General features: G+C 38.0%; 1 non-coding gene across 1 annotated transcript; it reads left to right on the top strand.

The window, feature by feature from the left end:
- The first annotated feature begins 2,241 nt into the window (after positions 1-2,241).
- On the top strand, positions 2,242-2,349 carry LOC112768796 (small nucleolar RNA R71). The gene has a single exon (XR_003186184.1). It is a non-coding gene; the product is annotated as a small nucleolar RNA R71 (small nucleolar RNA).
- The last annotated feature ends 21,758 nt before the right edge of the window (positions 2,350-24,107 follow it).

Here is a 24,107-nt window from a genome sequence, read left to right as displayed (position 1 = left end):
GAAAGAATAGATGAAGAAGAAGATGTGGAAGAAACTAGGATTATGAGGAGGGAAGGTGGGGATCTTGTGGGATCCACAGATCCTGAGATGATCCTGTGAGGTTCACAGATCTTGAGGTGTCAAGGATTTACATCCCTGCACCAATTAGGCATGTAAAATGCCTTTGCATGCAATTCTGGCATTTAAACGCCGAATTGATGCTTGTTCTGGGCGTTCAACGCCCAGATGCAGCATATTTCTGGCATTGAACGCCAGCTTCATGCTTGTTTCTGGCGTTCAGCGCCAGCTCCATGCTCTGTTCTGGCGTTGAACGCCAGCCAGATGCTCTTTACTGGCGTTTGAACGCCAGTGAACTCCTCCTCCAGGGTGTGCTATTTTTAATGCTGTTTTTGATTTTTTTTCAATTTTTTCAGTTGTTTTTGTGACTCCACATGATCATGAACCTATGAAGACATATAACTAATAAAAATATAATTAAATAAAATTGGGTTGCCTCCCAACAAGTGCTTCTTTAATGTCAATAGCTTGACAGTGGGCTCTCATGGAGCCTCACAGATATTCAGAGCATTGTTGAGACTCCCCAACACCAAACTTAGAGTTTGGATATGGGAGTTCAACACCAAACTTAGAGTTTGGTTGTGGCCTCCCAACACCAAACTTAGAGTTTGACTGTGGGGCCTCTGGTTGACTCTGTTTTGAGAGAAGCTTACTGTGCCTCTTTTCCATGTTTACAGAAGGATGTCCTTGAGTTTTAAACTCAAGGGAGTCCTTATTCAATTGAATGACTAGTTCACCTCTGTTAACATCAATCACAGCTCTTGCTATGGCTAGGAAGGGTCTTCCAAGGATGATGGATTCATCCTCATCCTTCCCAGTATCTAGGATTATGAAATCAGCAGGGATGTAAAGGCCTTCAACCTTTACTAGTACGTCCTCTACTTGTCCATAAGCCTCTTTTCTTTAATTGTCTACCATCTCTAATGAGATTCTAGCAGCTTGCACCTCAAAGATTCCCAGTTTCTCCATTACAGAGAGTGGCATGAGGTTTATTCCTGACCCAAGGTCACATAGAGCCTTCTCAAAGGTCATGGTGCCTATGGTACAAGGTATTAGGAACTTTCCAGGATCCTATTTTTTCTGAGACAATCTCAGTTGATCCAATGCATTTAGTTCATTGGTGAACAGGGGAGGTTCATCTCCCGAAGTCTCTTTACCAAATAAATTGGCATTCAGCTTCATGATTGCACCAAGGAACTTGGCAACTTGCTCTTCAGTAACATCCTCATTCTCTTCAGAAGAAGAATACTCATCAGAGCTCATGAAGGGCGTAAGGAGGTTCAATGGAATCTCTATGGCCTCTAGATGAGCCTCAGAGTCCTTTGGTTCCTCAGAGGGAAACTCCTTATTGATCACTGGACGTCCCAGGAGGTCTTCCTCCTTGGGATTCACGTCCTCCCCTTCCTCTCTAGGTTCGGCCGTGTTGACTATGTCAATGGCCTTGCACTCTCCTTTTGGATTTTCTTCTGTATTGCTTGGGAGAGCACTAAGAGGGGTTTCAGTGATTTTCTTACTCAGCTGTCCCACTTGTGCCTCTAAATTTCTAATGGAGGATCTTGTTTTATTCATGAAACTCACAGTGGCCTTAGATAGATCAAAGACTAAGTTTGCTAAATTAGAGGTATTTTGTTCAGAGTTCTCTGTCTATTGCTGAGTGGATGATGGAAAAGGCTTGCTATTGCTAAACCTGTTTCTTCCACCATTATTAAAGCCTTGTTAAGGCTTTTGTTGATCCTTCCATGAGAGATTTGGGTGATTTCTCCATGAGGGATTATAGGTGTTTCCATATGGTTCACCCATGTAATTCACCTCTGCTATTGCAGGGTTTTCAGGATCATAAGCTTCTTCTTCAGAAGATGCCTCTTGAGTACTGTTGGATGCAGCTTGCATTCCATTCAGACTCTGAGAAATCATATTGACTTGCTGAGTCAATATTTTATTCTGAGCCAATATGGCATTCAAAGTATCAATTTCAAGAACTCCCATCTTCTGAGGCGTCCCATTACTCACAGGATTCCTCTCAGAAGTGTACATGAACTGGTTATTAGCAACCATGTCAATGAGTTTTTGAGCTTCTGCAGGCGTTTTCTTTTGGTGAATGGATCCACCTGCAGAAGTATCCAATGACATCTTAGCTAATTCAGACAAACCATCATAGAATATATCCAGGATGGTCCATTCTGAAAGCATGTCAGAAGGACACTTTTTGGTCAGTTGCTTGTATCTCTCCCAAGCTTCATAGAGGGATTCACCTTCCTTCTGTTTGAAGGTTTGAACATCCACTCTAAGCTTACTCAGCTTTTGAGGAGGAAAGAACTTGGCTAAGAAAGCCATGACCAGCTTATCCCAAGAGTTCAGGCTATCTTTGGGTTGAGAGTCCAACCACACTCTAGCTCTGTCTCTTACAGCAAAAGGGAAAAGCATGAGCCTGTAGATTTCAGGATCTACTCCATTAGTCTTAACAGTGTCACAGATCTGCAAGAATTCAGTTAAGAACTGAAAAGGATCTTCAGATGGAAGTCCATGGAACTTGCAGTTCTGCTGCATCAGAGAAACTAATTGAGGTTTCAGCTCAAAATTGTTTGCTCCAATGGTGGGGATGGAGATGCTTCTTCCATGTAAATTGGAATTAGGTGCAGTAAAGTCACCAAGCATCCTCCTTGCATTATTATTATTTTCGGATGCCATCTCCTCTTCCTGTTCAAAAATCTCTGTAAGGTTATCTCTGGATTATTGTATTTTAGCTTCTCTTAGTTTCCTCTTCAGAGTCCTTTCAGGTTCAGCGTCTGCTTCAACAAGAATATTCTTGTCCTTACTCCTGCTCATATGAAAAAGAGGGAACAGAAAAATAATAATAGGGATCCTTTTTACCCAGGTATAGAGGTTCCCCTGTGTGAGTAGAAGAAGAAAAGAATGTAATGTAGAGAAGGGAAGAAGAGAAAATTCGAACACAGATGGAAGAGGGGGTTCGAATTTGGATGAGATGAAGTGTTAGTAGATGAATAAATAAATAGAAGGAGATGAGAGAGAGGGAGGATTTTTGAAAATAATATTTTGAAAAGGGGTTAGTGATTTTCGAAAATTAGGAATGAAATCAAATTAAAATTAAAAATTGAAACAATTAGTTAATTAAAAAGAATTTTTTTGAAAAAGAGGGAAGAGATTTTCGAAAATTAGAGAGAGAGTTAGTTAGGTAGTTTTGAAAAAGATAAGAAACAAACAAAAAGTCAATTAGTTAGTTGAAAAAGATTTGGAAATCAATTTTGAAAAGATAAGAAGATAAGAAGTTAGAAAATATATTTTAAAATCAAATTTTTGAAAAAGATAAGATTTTAAAAAGATATGATAGAAAGATATGATTAGAATTAGTTTTGAAAAAGATTTTATTTTTAAAATCACAATTAATGACTTGATTCACAAGCAATCACAAGATGTGATTCTAGAACTTAAAGTTTGAATCTTTCTTAACAAGCAAGTAACAAACTTGAAATTTTTGAATCAAAACATTAATTGATGATGTGATTTTCGAAAATATGATATAAAAATAAGAAAAAGATTTTGAAAATATTTTGAAAAATATTTTTGAAATTTTCGAAAATAAAAAATGGAAAAGATATGATTTTTGAAAAAGATAAGATTTTTAAATTGAAAATTTGATTTGACTCCTAAGAAACAACTAAATTTTAAAAAGTTTTGAAAAAGTCAACTCAAATTTTCGAAATTTATGAGTGAAAAAGGGAAAGATATTTTTTTTTATTTTTGAATTTTTAATGATGAAAGAGAAAAACATGAAAAGACTCAATGCATGAAAGTTATGGATCAAAACAATGAATGCATGCAAGAATGCTATGAATATCAAGATGAACACCAAGAACACTTTGAAGATCATGATGAACATCAAGAACATATTTTTGAAAATTTTCAATGCAAAGAAAATATGCAAGACACCAAACTTAGAAATCTTTCATGTTCAGACACTATGAATGTAAAAATGCACATGAAAAACAAGAAAAGACACAAAACAAGAAAACATCAAGATCAAATAAGAAGACTTACCAAGAACAACTTGAAGATCATGAAGAACACTATGAATGCATGAATTTTCGAAAAATGCAAAATGAATATGCAATTGACACCAAACTTACAATTTGACTCAAGACTCAAACAAGAAACATGAAATATTTTTTATTTTTATGATTTTCTAAAGTTTTTTTTTTTGTATTTTTTGAAGATTAATTTGAAAAAGAAAAATAAGGATTCCAAAATTTTTAATATGAATTCCAGGAATCTTGCATTCTTAGTCTAAAGCTTCAGTCCAGGAATTAGACATGGCTCACTAGCCATCCAAGCTTTCAATGAAAGCTCCGGTCCAAAACACTAGACATGGCCAATGGCCAGCCAAGCTTTTAGAATACACATCAGGCATACAGCAGCAGGTGGATCAGGAACAGCTAGCTTGCTCTTGTGATGGTGGTTTGGAAGCCTCAGTCTAAAAGAATTTAGACATGGCTTTACAGCCAGCCAGGCTTCAACATGCTTCATGAAACACTAGAATTCATTCTTAAAATTCTGAAGAACATAAATAATTTTTTTTTTCGAATATTAATTGGGAAAAACGAAAAAGAAGAAAATATTTTTGAAAAATTTTTGAAAACTTTTTGAAAATAAAATAAGAAGAAAATTACCCAATCTGAGCAACACGATGAACCGTCAGTTGTCCAAACTCGAACAATCCCCGGCAACGGCGCCAAAAACTTGGTATGCGAAATTGTTACTCTGAGGTTGTAAAATTTGTTGTTCGTTCTCTCCCTGGCAATGGCGCCAATAACTGGTGCACAATACCATGGTCCAAACATAACTTCACAACTTCGCACAACTAACCAGCAAGTGCACTGGGTCGTCCAAGTAATAAAACCTTACGTGAGTAAGGGTCGATCCCACGGAGATTGTCGGCTTGAAGCAAGCTATGGTCACCTTGTAAATCTCAGTCAGGCGGATATCAAATGGTTATGGAGTTTTCGAATAATAATAATAAATAAATAGAAAATAAAAATAGAAATACTTATGTAATTCATTGGTTAGAATTTCAGATAAGCGTATAGAGATGCTTTCGTTCCTCTGAATCTCTGCTTTCCCGCTGTCTTCCTCCAATCAGTCTTACTCCTTTCCATGGCTGGCTTTATGTAAGGGCATCACCGTTGTCAATGGCTACATCTCATCCTCTCTGTGAAAATGGTCCGATGTGCTGTCACTGCATGGCTAATCATCTGGAGGCATCACCGTTGTCAATGGCTACATCCCATCCTCTCTGTGAAAATGGTCCAATGCGCTGTCACTGCATGGCAAATCATCTGGAGGTTCTCGATCATACTGGAATAGGATTTACTATCCTTTTGCGTCTGTCACTACGCCCAGCACTCGCGAGTTTGAAGTTTGTCACAGTCATTCAATCCCTGAATCCTACTCGGAATACCACAGACAAGGTTTAGACTTTCCGGATTCTCATGAATGCTGCCATCAATCTAGCTTATACCACGAAGATTCTGATTAAGAGATCCAAGAGATATTCATTCAATCTAAGGTGGAACAGAAGTGGTTGTCAGGCACGTGTTCGTAGGGGAATGATGATGATTGTCACATTCATCACATTCATATTGAAGTGCGAATGAATATCTTAGAAGAGGAATAAGTTGAATTGAATAGAAAAACAGTAGTACTTTGCATTAAATCATGAGGAACAGCAGAGCTCCACACCTTAATCTATGGAGTGCAGAAACTCTACCGTTTGAAAATACATAAGTGAAAGGTTCAGGCATGGCCGAATGGCCAGCCCCCATGATCAAAGAACTAGACATCCCAAGATGATCCGAAGATGTAAATACAATAGTAAAAAGTCCTATTTATACTAAACTAGTTACTAGGGTTTACAGAAGCAAGTAATTGATGCATAAATCCACTTTCGGGGCCCACTTGGTGTGTTCTTGGGCTGAGCTTGAAGTTTACACGTGGAGAGGTCATTCTTGGAGTTGAACGCCAGGTTATAACGTGTTTCTGGCGTTCAACTCTAGTTCGTGACGTGTTTCTGGCGTTTAACTCCAGACTGCAGCATAGAACTGGCGTTCAACGCCCATTTGCGTCATCTAAACTCGACCAAAGTATAGACTATTATATATTGCGGGAAAGCCCTGGATGTCTACTTTCCAACGCAATTGAAAGCACGCCATTTTGAGTTTTGTAGCTCCAGAAATTCCACTTTGAGTATAGGGAGGTCAGAATCCAACAGCATCAGCAGTCCTTCTTCTACCTCGGAATCTGATTTTTGCTCAAGTCCCTCAATTTCAGGCAGAAAATACCTGAAATCACAGAAAAACATACAAACTCATAGTAAAGTCCAGAAATATGAATTTAACATAAAAACTAATAAAACATCCCTAAAAGTAACTAGATCCTACTAAAAACATACTAAAAACAATGCCAAAAAGCGTATAAATTATCCGCTCATTACAAATCCTCCGTGTATCATGTCGACGTGTCTCTCTTGTGTACGAGGTGATCGCTCAGTTCGTCCGACATCTTCGTCCCTTCTTCTTTTTCTTTGCTCATCGTCTCGGGTGGCTAGGTACCGACCTAATTTCCCTTCTCTTACTAGTTTTTCTATGACGTTTTTTAAGTCAAAGCATTCGTTGGTGGAATGCCCACGGGTTCGATGGTATTCACAATATTCATTCCGATTTTCTCCTCCTTTTTTGCCTTTGAGTGGTCGAGTTGGGGGTATTTTTTCAATATGGCAAACTTCTTTGTAGACATCCACAAGGGACACCCGAAGAGGGGTGTAATTGTGGTATTTTTTTATTTTTTTCCCATGTTGATCTTCTTTTTTTTGGACTCTTTATCCTTATCTCGGGAGGAGTAGGTGAATCTGGATTTTGAAGTCTCTCCTAGTCGAGAGTTTTCCTCCATGTTGATGTACTTCTCTGCTTGTTCTTGCACTTCGTTCAGAGATGTGCGGTGTTTTTTCGATATAGATTGGCTAAAAGGTCCCTCTCGCAAGCCATTGATAAGACCCATAATGGCGGCCTCTGTTGGTAGGCTTTGTATGTCCAGACATGCTTTGTTGAATCTTTCCATGTAGCTGCGGAGACTTTTCCGATCTCATTGCTTGATTCCTAATAAATTTGGAGCGTGCTTAGCCTTGTCTTTTTGGATGGAGAATCTGGCCAGAAACTTCTTGGCTAAGTCATCGAAGCTTGAGATGGACCTAGGAGGTAGATTGTCAAACCATCTAATTGCTGTCTTTGTTAAAGTAGTCAGGAAGGCTTTGCAGCGAACTGCATCTGAGGCGTCGGTGAGGTACATTCTATTTCTGAAATTACTGAGATAATGGCCGGGATCTGCTGTGCCATCATACAAAGTCATGTCGGAAAGTTTGAAGTCTTTTAGGATTTTGGCCCTCATGATCTCTTTGGTCAATGGATCTTGGTCTTTTCGGGAGTCTTCTTCGTGACCGGATCGAGTAGTCTTGGTCTTGAGATCTGCTTCGAGTTTTAGGAGCTTGTCCTTTAACTCGCAGCGTCGCCTAACTTCCCTTCATAGGTCTCTCTCAGCTTCTCGTTGATGCTCCACCTCTTTTTCGAGTTGCTTTAAGCGATCTTGAAGTGCCTCCACGGCTCCCACATTTGGTGAATCGTTATTTTTGTTAGGTTGAGGAGTATCTTTTGGCTTAGTGTCTGCGTTCTTGTGCGGCGTTCTATCTTCTAGATCCGAATCGTGGTCGTTGTCATGGTCGTCCGCCATGGTGGTGGGATGACTTCCAGATTCCCCGGCAACGGCGCCAATGTTCTGAGGGTTACCTGAAACTGTAGGTCGATCTCGGACGAGATCTTCTGTACTGATCGGAGATGATGTGTCTGGCTGGTGGATGGCGGCCGGAGCGGTCGTGTCTGACTTATTGGACTGGCTACGCTGCTGATCCTTTGTCACTGGAGGGTGGTGGTACCTGCAAGGGACTCCGATGCTTAAGTTAGCAAGGGTATTAAGCAGGTTTTTAGTAGAATCAGAGTATGAGTTATACCTGGGTGCTCCAGTGTATTTATAATGGTGTAGAGTGACCTTCTTTAGATAAGATAAGTTAGTTATCTTATCTTATCTTATCTTATCTTATCTTATCTTATCTTTGAGTGAGGTCATCTTATCTTCAAGGGAACCGCCCTTATCTCTATAGGCTTGGGCTGCCTTTGGATTTGGGTCGTGTTCCTCCATTTGGACCCTTTTTGGGCTTTCCTGGTGATTTGGCCGAGCTCTTTGAGAAGAGGTCGGATAGTCTGACCTGAAGAGGTCGATCGCCTTGTCGCTAAATATCCCAGGTCGGATAGCTCGACCCAGGGTATGAACAGTAACCCTTGCAGTCTTCAAACTCAACTGTTCTTCCAACCTCACATCGGGTTTTTGCTCGGCCACTTGACGATGTTTCTTTTTTCGGCTACGCCCTAAACTGGCAAGCCTCAGACCAACAACCTTACACAAACAAAAGCAAAATTCACAAACTAGGACATCCATAAAATAATCAACCACAACAAACAAAGGATGGCACATTACCTGCATGTACTGATCAATAGCCACATCTCCCACCTCTTCAGCCAAAATAACATCAGCAGGAGTCTGACAAACTTCATCGGCAGGAATCATGAAGGGATAATCCTTCCCCCAAAGAGAGGATCCCTCACTCTTCTCAATAACGTCGTGCAATTTTTTCTGATTATCATAGAACCTCTGCAATTCCTCGGCCGAAACCTCTATCCCATCTTCAGATTCTTCCGACAAATCCACTACGTCCGCCTTTTTCCTCTTCAAAATTACCTTTGTCCTTTTTGGTTTTAGCTGATTAACCTCTCCAGTGCCGACCTTCTCAGCTATTGATGAAGGACCCTCTTTGTCAAGACCTATACTCTTTACCCGAGCTCTTAAACTCGCAGTAGACACACCAGGATATTTCCCACCTACCAAAAGCAAAATAAAAAGTTAGAACAATTATATAATCCCACTCAATCTACAACGATCACATAACTCACCTAAATACTCTATCAATGCTCCCCTATTCTCGTCCCATTGAAGCAAGTCAAACACCGAAATCAACTCCTTCCGATCAATAGCTTCGACTAAATACTCAATGATACACTCATTTCTTGCACTTATAACCTCTGGCCCCAAAATACTCTACGGCTCCGAGCACCACCAAACCAGAAATCTCTCCCCAAAATGCTTGTCCATATAAAATGGGAAATCACCTTCAACACTCCTTACCTTCAAATACATTTCCTTAAAATTCTTAAAAGAGGATTTGTAAAGTTTGAATACAACAAACCTTGGTGAACTGTTCAAGTTCACCCAAACCCCCTTCCAAACACCTTTCGCTTGAAACAGGGGAGAAAAACAACTCCACTATAGGTGCCTCCTCCAGAAAGTCCATCAAAATCTCAAAAGTACGAAGAAAAGCCCAACCATTAGGATGCAATTGAGATGGTGCACAGTTCAATTGCCTCAATACCTGACACTCAAACTCACTAAACGGAAGCTTCACCCTCAATTCCTCCAACACACAGCTATACATATAGAAAAACTCAAACCCCTCCTTCCTATGGAAAACACGATCACTAGAAACACAGGGAAGCAGCTCAAACAAAACACCAGAACCACCCCTCGAAACTTTTCCCTTGTCTATCTCCTTCACAGATTCTTCATCCAAGAATAGTGAGCATCGTTTCCTAACGTCATCACTCACCCAATCATATGACCAATCAACTTTATCTTTCTTCTCTTTCTCAAAACCCATTTGAACAAAAACAAAAAGGGGAATAAAAGCTAGAAGAAGAAGACCAGAAGTTACAGAGATGAAGAGAGAAGTAGCGTACCTCTTTTGCTCATTTTCCTTCTAAATGCAACTGATAAACGCACACACTTTGAACAAACACACAAAACCTCTTGGATTCCAAAAACTATTAACTTCCCACTACAAAACGGTTTTCAATCCCACCAAATAATCAAATCAGTCATATCAAAAGCCATCATTGCGCATAGGGAACACACACGTTCATTAATTAACATTCAAAATTTTTTCTCTCTCTTACTGACACATATTTAATTTTCCAAATGAAGCATCTTGAACTGGGGGCTACAAGGCCAAACCAGTCGCTGACCTATAAGATCACTCAATAAGCCTACTTATGATCCATTTAAAGCTCAACCTGCTTCATTTAACATTTTCTTAGGCTTAGCTTGGGGGCTGTGATCCGGCCGTTACAAATCTAACATCATAAATCGGCATTATCATTCATAACTCGGCATTATTCACGTTATTATTCAGAAAGCTGGCGTTATAGTTTGGCATTACAGTTATTAATCGGCAATCAACGTCATTAATCGGCCACGTACGTTACAACTCAGCTTAATGGACTACTTTCCAAATGTGAAACATCCAACCTAACATCTCACCCTTATTATTGCTCTTTAATACAGGCAATAAAGTAGAAGCATAACCGACTTGCACATAGCCACCCATAAAAGGTATGATCTTCCATCCTAAAAGGACACATTGAATTTTCAATATTGACTTAAGTTTCGGAGTGCCTTTGTAGGTACACTCCCCCTTTGTTTCTTGCTCAAAGATGTGCGCGATTGGACATCCCCTTGGAGTAAAGCTCGGATTACCACAAAGCTCAAAGGTTGGCACTGAAGATAACAACTCGGCGTCGATTCTCAGAGACCGAGCTCTCCCTCCAGGTATCCATACAAGAACACAACACAAAGAGTTGTGCATAATAAAGAACTAGCAAAAATCCAAACGACTGATACTTAATCTATTCCATAATAGAGTTACATATGAACCTTACTTGACCATAACATGTTCAACACATGAACCATAAGCATCACAAAGGTAGAGATCCTCATGCTCAACAACGGCATGACCACATACACATGAGTAGTACCACCAATCTGGTTCATCCATAACTTCCTTAATTGTCCCAATAACGAAGTAATGACCATCCTGTAAAATTTTAAAAACAATGATATACTATAGAATAATGATTAACAAACCAGATTACGAAAATCGACACACATGTTTAATAAATTCAAGTTTAAATATTAAATGGAGAGTTTGTCAATCTAAAACATCACGTCCCTTGTTAGTTGGATGAAGTATATAGTCTCGATCTATCAAGAGCCCAAGGAAAAGGACTATCCGCTGAGAAACTGTTGGAGATTTATCTATTGGACGAATCGAAGGTGCCGGGAGCCACTGTAGATGACGACAGCTTCGTATGTTGTAGGAGGATATGGGGTTTAACCCTGGAAAAGTTGGGTGTGGGATTTCTTGGTTGAGTGAGGTGAGACGTCAGAGAGAGATGACGGAGGGTCACTAGGTTAGCTTTTGTGACATTTTTTTGTGTGGGGGAAGAGGAGGGGGAAGTGGGTGACCTTTGGTTTTTTATATTTTGTTGGTGATTGCTTCTCATGTTGTTAAAGGTGGGGAAAAACTAATAGAAAATAAAAATAAAAATTATTTAGATATTTTTTTAAAGAAAAATTACACTAAATGACCGTTATGAAAAATTAATTATTAAAAAAGACTTTTAATATCAAAATTATTAAGAAGGACTAAATTTTTTTCTAATATTTATGATAGTTAAGAACAAGTTTTTTCAAATTGTTTTGTTGCTGCATTATCAAGGAGAACAAACAAAATAGCAGACCCACCATCGTAAATCTTTACCTGAATCCCATATCTAAACACAATTAACAACCAAGAATAACAACTAAAACCAAGAAATCTGCTTAACAACAAAAAGAGTTATGCATAATAAAGAACTAACAAAAATCTAAACGATCGATACTTAATCTATTCCATAATAGAGTTACATATCACTACAAAAAATTCTGGTAAAAACGGCAGTTTTTTCTGGTATTTATGGCGGTTTGAACCGCCATTATTACCAATAATGGTGTTTTCATAAAGCGCCGTAATTCTGGGTGCCATTCTGGTTATTACGGCGGTTTTCTGAAAACCGCCACAATTTCCTGGGTTAAAACGACGGTTTAAACCGCAGTTATTTCCAGGGTTAAAATGGCCGTTTTTGAATTGGTTAAAACGGTGGTTTGAACCGCCATTATTACCCTGACAGAGTGGCGTTTTGGTTGGTTAAAATGGCGGTTCAAACCGCCGTTATTTCCAGGATTAAAATGGCAGTTTGAACCGCCATTATTACCCTAACAGAGTGGCGTTTTGGTTGGTTAAAATGATATTTTTGAACCGCCATTTTTTACCCTGACAGTAACATTTTTGTTGGTTAAAATGGCATTTTTGAACCGCCGTTTTACCTTGATAGTGACATTTTTTATCGTTTAAAAAAAATTTTACCGTCATTTTTTTGCGTTAAATAAATAATTATGATTAAAATTTCATAATAGCAAAAAATCGTAATCCATAAATGAAATATTATATAACTCATAAAGAAAATATTAATATAATATATAATTTATAATTATTAAAAATCAAAAGTAATAACTCCTATACAAAACCTTGTCTTACTAAACTTACCAAAATACAAGCATTGTAATAAACACTAATCAGTCAAATCTACCATCCAGTTTTCTAAACTATGTTAATATCTAATAATGTATTTAAACCATCTAATAAGTGCTGTTTTTACTACTTAGAATATGATATACAAGACAAGTAGCTTAGCTATGTGATGATGAATAAGATTTGGAGGCCAAAAGTTTCCTCCTTTTGTAATTAACTTTAAAACAAGCCGGCCTTAGTTTCTTGGTCTCTTGTGTGAGTTTCATTCCAAGAACTTGCTCCGACATCTTTGTTTCTTACTCCAACACTCCAACTTTATTATCCAAACTCATCTCTTACAAAGATTTGTAGGAACCTCTCCTGTCAGGGAATTTCTATCAAGCCGGCTGTTATAAGTTGAAATTATAACAATGAAAAGATGTCATTAGAAACAATATATAACTAGTCAAATAATATAAAGAGAAAATTCCTATTAAACTGACTAATCTAATTTCTCTGGAAGTCATAAAACTTAAAACACTAAAAAGTAGAATCAAGTAAAAACTAAAACAATTGAAACTAATAACGTTAGGAAACTATGAACAAATATATAAATAGGTACAAATTTAATAACAATGCAACCAAACATGCAAAAAGAACTCGACAGTTTTCCAAGGTCCCAAGAAGTGTATTACGCCATATATCCATGTTGCCATCGCTAGGACTATTCATATCTATATGTATGGGTGCCAAATTAGACATACAATCATGTATCCCAACTTTTCCTTTTTGTCCAGCATTCTCTTTTCCTAATATTGTATGAAGCTGCAGTGGTGATAATTAATATAATGTTAAGGCCATATCATAAGGACTACTACAACATATGTTTCTTGTACGGAAGCCTTTGTGTAAATGAACAAAACAAAAATAATATAAGAAAACTTACCCTTACAGCCAAAGCTTTTATGACCTCTTTTGCTGCTTTGGACTTAGCAGCTTCCTCCTTTGCTACAAACTAACTCTCCTCAATTTTCTGTTGGCATTCTTGTATCTTATGGTTTTTGAGTTCACACTGTTCTTCAAGTCTCTTTAACTATCAAAAGAACATGCATAAGAGAACACATTAAATGCACAGTCAAATATTTTTTAAATACGCAAGTGAACAACACTGGTTAATTTGCTACTCAGATATAGGAAAATCAGAATGAGAGGAATGAAATGAAGCAACCTAAAGGGCTAAATGCTCACCAGTTATCCTAATAGAAAATGCGAAAACAAAATTTACAAATTTGAATTATAGTTGAATGCTGGAGATACATACAAAAATATAGTCACAAATGCAGCATGTAGAACATTAAAACAAAAGTTACCTCAGCTCTTAGCCTTTGAACTTCTTCAATGAGCATCTTATCAGACTTTGTTGTATCTGACTCTACACTAGAGAAGTTGAATACTGCCGCCCGGAGATTCTATATTTGGTGGGGCAACAGTAGCTACTTTATTTTTCGACAAAGAAACATGCCCAGCCAAATTTTGTTTACAATTGATTCTAAATTGGGCAAGGCATAGAACTTGCCCCCATTGGGCATCCCACCTAACCTAAAAGAAGAACTATCTTCTAAATGCTGCTGGCTCTCTTGATTTTTCCAGTCCTTTCTTCCACTGGACATGCTTTTCCTATAACATGATTGGCCGAGCGTCAAGAGAGGACCCTGTGCCATAGTTGTCTCTCCTCTATCTTCAGTAACTTGGACAACACAAAATAAATTTAACAATTAATAGTTAAACTAGTTAAACCATTAACTTGGACAACACAAAATAAATTAAACCAAGCAATTTATTATACTTTATTCTGAAATCTACTATCTTAAATTAGCAATTCTACTATGAAAATTTCTTATAACTGCACAATAACCATATTACTAATAGATCCTAACAATCTAGCTTATGATTGATTCAGGTATGAAATATAACAAATCTTGAGAGTATCCAATGTGCAAATGATAAGTTGATAATAAGTTCAAAGGGAGGTATGGGATTTTCCATGCTGATATAGCAAACAAGAACATAACGACGAAAAAGAACAGTGAAGTTACTCACTCTTTTAAGATATTACCAAATCATCTTCTTTCAGATTAAAGTAAAGCCAAGCTGCCCCCAATCGTATATAAAAGATAAAAGCTAAATCAGCAGGATTTTAATTAATATATAAATTATGGAGAAGTATACTATACTATTTGGGGGCACTTTAAGGAAAATGAACTTTAAGCTTCAAGGAAACTTATGCTTAACACTGTACCAGAGCTTATATGAACAGGTGCTTAACAAGTTCAATATCTTTTACACCCACTCTTCATAATTAAGTTAAACTTTAGGAAAATGTGGCAGAAGTTTATACATTAATTACCAGTAAGCCTATACCATATGAAGTGTGTGAGAGGGCAACGTAACTTAGAATATAAATCATCTCAAATCCAGACTAAGATATCAAGATTTTAGGAGATAAATCTATCAAAGTCGAAAGAGATTAGTCAATCTTAAAGGAAACTTCAGAGTAAAGTGATTAGACCTTTTTATTTGGAGGAACATAGCCATTGTATTCCAATAGAAGTGCATATATATATGTGATAATTTTGTACCACACTGTTTCACTGCCATCAGTATCAGTGTGAACCTTTCTTCTTTTTCTTGTTCCCGTTGTGTATGCTTTGGATGGTTGGTGATCTCATTTCTTTACTTGATCTAACAAGACCAACACATTGCTATAGATTGGTTCCTATCAGATTAGTTTCTTCAAACATATTAACCAGAATACACATCAGTAACAACTTTCACAGTTCCATTAAGTTTATCAATCAATTCTAAACGGGAATGAGCAATAAAAAGAAGATAATTGATACAATAGGAAAGTTGTATTCCAATGCTAAGTTTGTTAGAGTGGGCAAAGAAGACATAGATCTATCCTCATCATTAACAAGAGCTGAAAGAACAGAAACTGGTGGCAATCCAGCAGGTGAAACCAGATCAACTGAAGCCTCAGTATGACCTGCTCTCCTAAATGCCTAATTAATTTTGGACAGGTAGTAAAATATTAAGCAACTTAAGTCACATGCATGCATGTTGAAACAGTTCCTGGAATGTTTGTAGGAGCTAATTTCCAAATAGTTTTTAAGCACAAATCATGTTTATATAAACTCACTAATAAGCAAGATTAATTTTGTAAAATCACGACTCTTACCCCTTCATTTGCAGGTGCCTGAGCAAAGCTAACCTTGAGCAAATTCCTCCACTTGTCCTGCAAAGCAAAATCTATTTTTAGTGCAATTTAGTGACAACAAAATGGAGCCACGTACTTTGCTGACTAGCCTTAACACGACCATTCCTCAAAACTGCTTACCTTAAGATTGGCAGAGGTACGATATGAGTGTGATGAAAATGAAAGTCGTTTGATCTCAGACCACCTCCCTACACTACACTGTGATACACTGTCAACCAACTTTATTACCTCAACAAGAGTCCACGCTCGATGATGTTTCCTTCTCATTCCACCTTTAGCAGTGGAAACAGTAACTATATTGTCCTCTGAAGTATGGCTGAGTGGAACCACCCTTTTTTGTCTCAATTCCTGCTGTGGTTCGCTTGTGCTTACTCCTGGAAGTTGCTTCTCTTTTTCAGGTTCTCAAGAAGGTTGTTGATGAGCGGATATTTTATACGCTTTTTGGGGATAATTTCATATAGTTTTGAGTATGTTTTAGTTAGTTTTTAGTCTATTTTTATTAGTTTTTAGGAAAAATTCATATTTATGGACTTTACTATGAGTTGTGTGTTTTTCTGTAATTTCAGGTATTTTTCTGGCTGAAATTGAAGGAGCTGAGCAAAAATCTGATTCAGGCTGAAAAAGGACTGCTGATGCTATTGGATTCTGACCTCCCTGCACTCAAAGTAGATTTTCTGGAGCTACAGAACTCGAAATGGCATGCTTCCAATTGCGTTGGAAAGTAGACATCCAGGGATTTCTAGCAATATATAATAGTCCATACTTTGCACAAGTATAGACGACGTAAACTGGCATTCAACGCCAGTTCTCTGCCCAATTATGGCGTCCAGCGCCAAAAAAGGATCAAAAGCTGGAGTTGAACGCCCAAACTGGCATAAAAACTGGCGTTCAACTCCACAAATGGCCTCTGCACGTGAATTGCCTAAGTCTCAGCCCAGCACACACCAAGTGGGCCCCAGAAGTGGATCTCTGCATCATCCATCATAGTCTACTCATATTTTGTAACCCTAGGCTACTAGTTTAGTATTTAAACAACTTTTAGAGACTTATTTTGGACCTTATGACATTTTAGATCAAAACTTTGTATTCTCTGACGGCATGAGTCTCTAAACCCCATTGTTGGGGGTGAGGAGCTCTGCTGTGTCTCGATGAATTAATGCAAGTATTTCTGTTTTCCATTCAAACACGCTTGTTCCTATCTAAGATGTTCATTCGCGCTTAACTGTGATGAAGGTGATGATCCGTGACATTCATCACCTTCCTCAAATCATGAACGTGTGCCTGACAACCACCTCCGTTCTATATCCGATTGAATGAGTATCTCTTAGATTCTTTAATCAGAATCTTCGTGGTATAAGCTAGAACTGATGGCGGCATTCATGAGAATCCGGAAAGTCTAAACCTTGTCTGTGGTATTCCGAGTAGGATTCAAGGATTGAATGACTGTGACGAGCTTCAAACTCCTGAAGGCTGGGCGTTAGTGACAGACGCAAAAGGATAGTAAATCCTATTCCAACCGGATTGAGAACCAACCGGTGATTAGCCGTGCTGTGACAGAGCGCGTGAGCGTAGTTTTCACTGGAAGGAAGGAAGGTAGCCATTGACAACGGTGATCCACCAACACGCAGCTTGCCATAGGAGGACGTGCGTGCGTGAACAAGAAGACAGAGGAAAGCAGAGATTCAGAAGACAAAGCATCTCCAAAACTCCAACATATTCTCCATTACTACATAACAAGTAACCTTTAATTTATACTCTCTTGATTATTCACAATTCAACTGATAAACATAATTGACTTCCTGACTAAGATTTACAAGATAACCATAGATTGCTTCAAACCAACAATCTCCGTGGGATTCGACCCTTACTCATGTGAGGTATTACTTGGACGACCCAGTGCACTTGCTGGTTAGTGGTACGAGTTGTGAAAAGTGTGATTCACAATTTGTGCACCAAGTTTTTGGCACCGTTGCCGGGGATTGTTCGTGTTTGAACAACTGACGGATTATTTTGTTGCTTAGATTAGGAAAATTTTTCTTTTTGGTTTAGAGTCTCTTATTATTGTTCTTGGTTAAAAATATCCTTCTTTAAAACACGTGTTACATTTACTGCCCAATTGGCTAGAGCGTTAGTCTAAGCCCGTGGCAGTTTGGTACACTCTTTTTAAAAACCTTTTTCATAAATAATATTTTCTCTATTAAATTTTGTGCCAAACTTTAAGTTTGGTGTTTTCTTGTTGATTTTTCTGTGTTTTTTGAAAATTTATTTTGGTTTTCTAAAAATTTTAAGTTTGGTGTTCTTGAGTTTTCCTTGTGACTTGATCTTAAAATTTTTTAAGTTTGGTGTTCCTTGGTGTTTTTCCCTCCAAAATTTTCGAAAATAAGGAGCATTAGATCTAAAAAAAATTTAAATCTTGTGCCATCTTATTGTTTTTCTCCTTCCTCTTAAAAATCAAAAATATCCTTTCTCTCTATTTTGAAACCAATTTTTCGAAATATACCTTTAAAAATTCAGATTTTTATTTCAAAATTTAAAACCTTTTTCAAAAATCATCATATCTTTTTTTTTTTAAAATCTCATAACCACTTTCTCTCTCCTCACTTTTTCGAAAATCTTTTACTCATTTTTATTTATTCTATTTTAATTTATTACATTTTCGAAATAAATATATAAATAAATAAATAAAAATATTTTTTCCTATTTTATATCATCTCCCTTTCTCCATCATGGATCTAAGTGGAAATGAACAGTCCAGGAGGACTCTGGGGTCATATTCAAACCCCTCTAATGCTTTATATGGGAGTAGTATCTGCATACCCTCCATTGGAGTCAGTAGCTTTGAGTTGAATCCTCAGCTCATTATCATGGTGCAGCAAAGTTGCCAGTATTCCGGTCTTTCACAGGAAGAACCTACAGAGTTTCTGGCACAGTTTCTACAGATTGATGACACAGTACATGATAAGGAAATAGATCAGGATGTCTACAGACTATTACTGTTTCTATTTGCTGTAAAAGATCAAGCTAAGAGGTGGTTAAATAACCAACCTAAGGCCAGCATAAGGACATGGAAATAGCTGACAGAAAAATTCCTGAATCAATATTTCCCTCCAAAAAGGATGACACAGCTAAGGCTGGACATCCAAGGCTTTAAACAAGGAGATAATGAATCTCTTTATGATGCCTGGGAGAGATACAGAGAGATGCTATGAAAATGCCCCTCTGAAATGTTTTCAGAGTGGGTTCAGTTAGACATCTTCTACTATGGGCTTGCAGAAGGAGCTCAGATGTCTCTAGATTACTCAGCTGGTGGATCTATCCATATGAGAAAGACAATTGAAGAGGCTCAAGAGCTCATTGATACAGTTGCCAGGAATCAGCATCTGTACCTAAGCAGCAACCCTTCCATGAATGAAGAGGTTGAAACAGTAACTGCTGAATTCAGTACTGTAAAACAAGCTGTTGAATTCAATCAGCAATTGGATTTTCTAACAAAGCAGCTAGCTGAATTCAAGGACAGGCTACAAGAGACAAGGATAGCTAATATACATATGGACGAACAGTTTAAGCAAACAAAGCAGCAGCTATCAAGGCAAATAGCAGAAGAATGCCAAGCAGTTCAATTAAGAAGTGGGAAAACATTAAATACCCCACCTCAAGGCATCAAAAAGTCAAGAAATGAGCAACCCACCAAAGATTCACCTGAGGACAGTAAGAGCCCAGGGAAAAATAATTCTGGCGCTAAAACGCCAGAGAATTGGTGGAAGGCTGGCGCTGAACGCCCAGACCATGCCCAAAACTGGCATTCAACGCCAGAAACAAGGCAGGATTGGCGTTCAACGCCAGAAATGGGCAAGAATCTGGCGTTGAACTCCCAAATAGGGCAGAATCCAGCGTTGAACGCCCAAAATGGGCACATTTCTGGCGTTCAGGCGCCAGGAACAGACAGTGAGTTGGCGTCTAACGTCACTCCAGCTTCTAACTCTGGAACTCAATTGCCAGTGAGGGATCAGACACACATAGATGCTGATAACAACCCCTCTAAAAAGGCTTCTTCAACCACTTCTGTAGGCAATAAACCTGCAGCAACTAAGGTTGAAGAATATAAAGCCAAGATACCTTATCCTCAAAAACTCCGAAAAGAGGAGCAGGATAAGCAATTTGCTCGCTTTGCAGATTATCTCAGGACTCTTGAAATAAAGATTCCATTTGCAGAAGCACTTGAGCAAATACCTTCTTATGCCAAGTTCATGAAAATTGATCTTGAGTCATAAGAAGGATTGGAGAGAAACAGAAAGAGTTCTCCTCACTGAAGAATGCAGTGCAGTCATTCTGAAGAGCTTTCCTGAAAAGCTTAAAGACCCTGGGAGCTTTCTGATACCATGCATATTAGAAGATAATTGCACCAAGACAGCTTTATGCGATCTTGGGGCAAGCATCAACCTAATACCTGCATCCACTATCAGGAAGCTTGGCTTAACTGAAGAAGTTAAACCAACCCGGATATGTCTCCAACTTGCTGATGGTTCCACTAAATACCCATCAGGCGTGATTAAGGACATGATTGTCAGAGTTGGGCCATTCGCCTTTCCCACTGACTTTGTTGTGCTGGAAATGGAGGAGCACAAGAATGCTACTCTCATTCTAGGAAGACCCTTCCTAGCAACTGGACGATCCCTCATTGACGTCCAACAGGGGGAAATAACCCTGAAAGTCAACGATGATGAGTTCAAGTTGAACGCTGTCAAAGCCATGCAGCATCCAGACACACCAACAGACTGCATGAAAGTTGATCTTATTGACTCTTTGGTAGAAGAGATCAACATGGCTGAGAGTCTCGAATCAGAGTTGGAAGACATCTTTAAAGATGTTCAGCCTGATTTGGAGGATTCAGGGGACATGAAAGAGCCTCTGAACTTTCTTCTGAAAGAGGAAAAACCTCCTAAACCTGAGCTCAAGCCACTACCACCATCCTTGAAATATGCATTTCTGGGAGAAGGTGACACTCTTCCAGTGATCATAAGCTCTGCTTTAAATTCACAGGAAGAGGAAGCACTTATTCAAGTGCTAAGGACACACAAGACAGCTCTTGGGTGGTCCATAGGTGACCTTAAGGGCATAAGCCCAGCTAGATTCATGCACAAAATCCTATTGGAGGATAATGCCAAACCAGTGGTTCAACCACAGAGGCGGCTAAATCCAGCCATGAAGGAAGTGGTGCAGAAAGAGGTCACCAAGTTACTAGAGGCTGGGATTATTTATCCTATTTTTGATAGTCCCTGGGTGAGCCCTGTTCAAGTCGTCCCAAAAAAGGGAGGCATGACAGTGATTCATAATGAAAAAAATGAACTGGTTCCTACAAGAATAGTTACGGGGTGGCGCATGTGTATTGACTACAGAAGGCTCAATACAGCCACCAGAAAGGATCATTTTCCTTTACCATTCATAGACCAGATGCTAGAAAGACTAGCAGGTCATGATTATTACTGCTTTTTGGATGGCTACTGTAGAACCTATGCACAATTACTCAAGAGGGGGGTGAATTGAGTATTGCAACAACAATGAATCTTTTTGCGAAAGTTAAAGACAATATACAAAAGTGTTATTGTACTAGTATTTTTCCAAGAGCTTAACTCAATTGCTAAGCATTTATAAGGAGCTTTTACTTTCCAATAGACACCAACTCAAATAAATTGATCAAGCTTTTCACTAATCGGACTTAAGCTATTCCTTAAGTACTTACGAAGCTACTTTTCGATCACAATTTATTTGCTCAAAGGTAAAAGACAATAATATTGAAGAGATGAGTTTGGAGAGATGCAAACGCTATTTAGAGTGGTTCGGCACAATCCTTGTCCTACGTCCACTTTCTTTCTCAATCGCTATTGAGAAGTTCCACTATTGCCAAGCTTCAAGGTGCTCGCGCAAAACCTTTTACAATCCGAGTCCTTAGTTTCTAACACTTCACGGTATATGATCACCACTCGTATACTAACCCACTCCACTTAAAGATACCTTCTCTAAGATTTGCCTTGAGTACTTAGTATACTTCTTTGGTATCCTCACCGACTATAGTGTTTATAACTCTTGACTCAACCTTGGAGATCACACTCCAATTTACAAAGTGTACAAGAAAACAATTCTCAAAGAATTGTTGAGATGAAATGAGTACTCTCTAGAAGAGTGTATGATTACAAGTTTAGCACTATTGAACCAATTGATATTGCTCTCTCAAATTGTGTATTATAACACCTTAAAAATGTGTAGAATGAAAGAATATGAACAAGATAGTTTGCAAATACTCACGTACATGAAATAAGGCTTCAATCCATCTATTTATAGACTCCCCAAACCTTAGAAACGTTGGGGAGTCAATGGGATGGAGCCTTTTTGTCAAAACTAGCCGTTTTTTATGTTTTTGAATCATTTGCATCGATGCATAACACTTTGCATCGATGCAAATGTGTCTTTGAAGCTGAAATTTGAATTTTCAGCTAGGTTGCATCGATGCAAACATCTTTGCATCGATGCAACAAGTCGTCGCATGCTTTGCATCGATGCAAGATGAGTGTGCATCGATGCAAACCTTAAAAAATGGCTTAAAATCACTTCAAAATACTTAGGATTGATCTCAAACTTGTTGGAGTCAATTCCTATGCTTTTGTACCTTTGAAAACAAGTTTTTAAACCATTTGGCTAGCATCGAATTGCAAGATGTGCATCAAAACATTTTGTGAGTGTGTGTTGAGAGATTTAGCAATTGGTTCTTAACAAGAAGTTACCTAAGTCCTAAGACACTATACTTGTCTTCAAATGTTGTGGACTTGAGTTTCTTGTTGTTGTTGTGTTGCTTTCAACTCTTCATTCCTCAACGTTGAATGTTGGTTGATCTTTCAACATGCTTGTTCATTCAAGTTGTTTGTTGGTTTGTCTTTCATGTCGTTTGTTGGTTTGTCATTCATCAAAACCTACGAATACAAACTTCGCATACAAGCAACATGATTTACAATTTCCCCCTTTTTGATAATGACAAACCAATTTTGAGGATATGCATTTATAAATGATTTTGAAAGCAACAATAATGCACTTTGTTTTATAGAAAGCTTTGGAGAAGACTTCACAAAAAAAATTTTGCAGGAGTTCCCCCTAAATATGTGCATTTGTTCCCTTAAAGGGCGTTTATCAAAGAAAACGATTTAGATATCAAAGTTTTTGCTTAGCGGAAGTCTTTTTGAAATCATTGTTTCGCAAACTTATTTCTTCTTTTCAAATCCTCAAACTTCTTCTTTTTCAAAAGTTCAAAACTTCAAATATCCTCAAACTTTTCTTCCCCCTTTTGACATTATCAAAAAGAAAGGAGTTTGAAATGTGTCATAGAAGCATGCATAAAACAATGAATTTTTTTTTTTAAGTTCAATATCTCTATTAATCTCAAGGATGAGATATTCCCCCTTTCAAAAAGAATTTGATTTCCTCTTTTTATATATAACAAGCATGCATAATTTCCCCTAAAGAAGTGAAATATATCAAGGCATGCACATTAACTTAAAATAGGGGTACCAAGCCTATTTTGAGTTATTCACCAAATAAGCATACAAGCATTAATCATTAAACAAAATTATGAAGGAAATATCAAAGTATTTAAACCATAATATAAATCCTTAGCTTACTAGGAGTTAGTTTAACAATTCATATAATCAAATAAACATAAAGCAATAAAAAGTGACTTGATGAAGAGGAGACAATCAATCTTGGTCTTCATCATCATCATTATCCTCTTCATACGGTAGGTGGATGCCGAAATGCTCATATAAGTCATCAATACGACGATCCAAGCGACCCGTGCGATGATCTACACGAGACACACGACGATTAAGTGCTTCAAGTTGCCTACCATGCTCTACTTCAATCCTTTGGATGTTTTGGTTGATGGATTGTAATTCTCTCATTACATCAACCAAGGAGGGTGGTTCTTGAGCTTGAGGTGCTTGTGGAGGAGCTTGCTCTTGAGGACCTTGTTCATCAACATTTCTTCTTCCCATTTTGTTGAGAATATGAGTGTTGATACAAGATTGAGGTGGTACGTCCTTGGCAATCTCATTTGATATATTAATACCAACATAATCAAAGACTTTAGACCATAGGCAAAGGAATCCTAATCCACCATTCCTATCCTTCATCTTGAGCCTAATCATATGTTGTACTATAAAGTATGGCCAA

This window comes from Arachis hypogaea, chromosome 17 (genome assembly GCF_003086295.3).
Source record: "Arachis hypogaea cultivar Tifrunner chromosome 17, arahy.Tifrunner.gnm2.J5K5, whole genome shotgun sequence".
Taxonomy (NCBI): Eukaryota; Viridiplantae; Streptophyta; class Magnoliopsida; order Fabales; family Fabaceae; genus Arachis; species Arachis hypogaea.
This window is presented reverse-complemented; position numbering and strand designations above follow the sequence as displayed.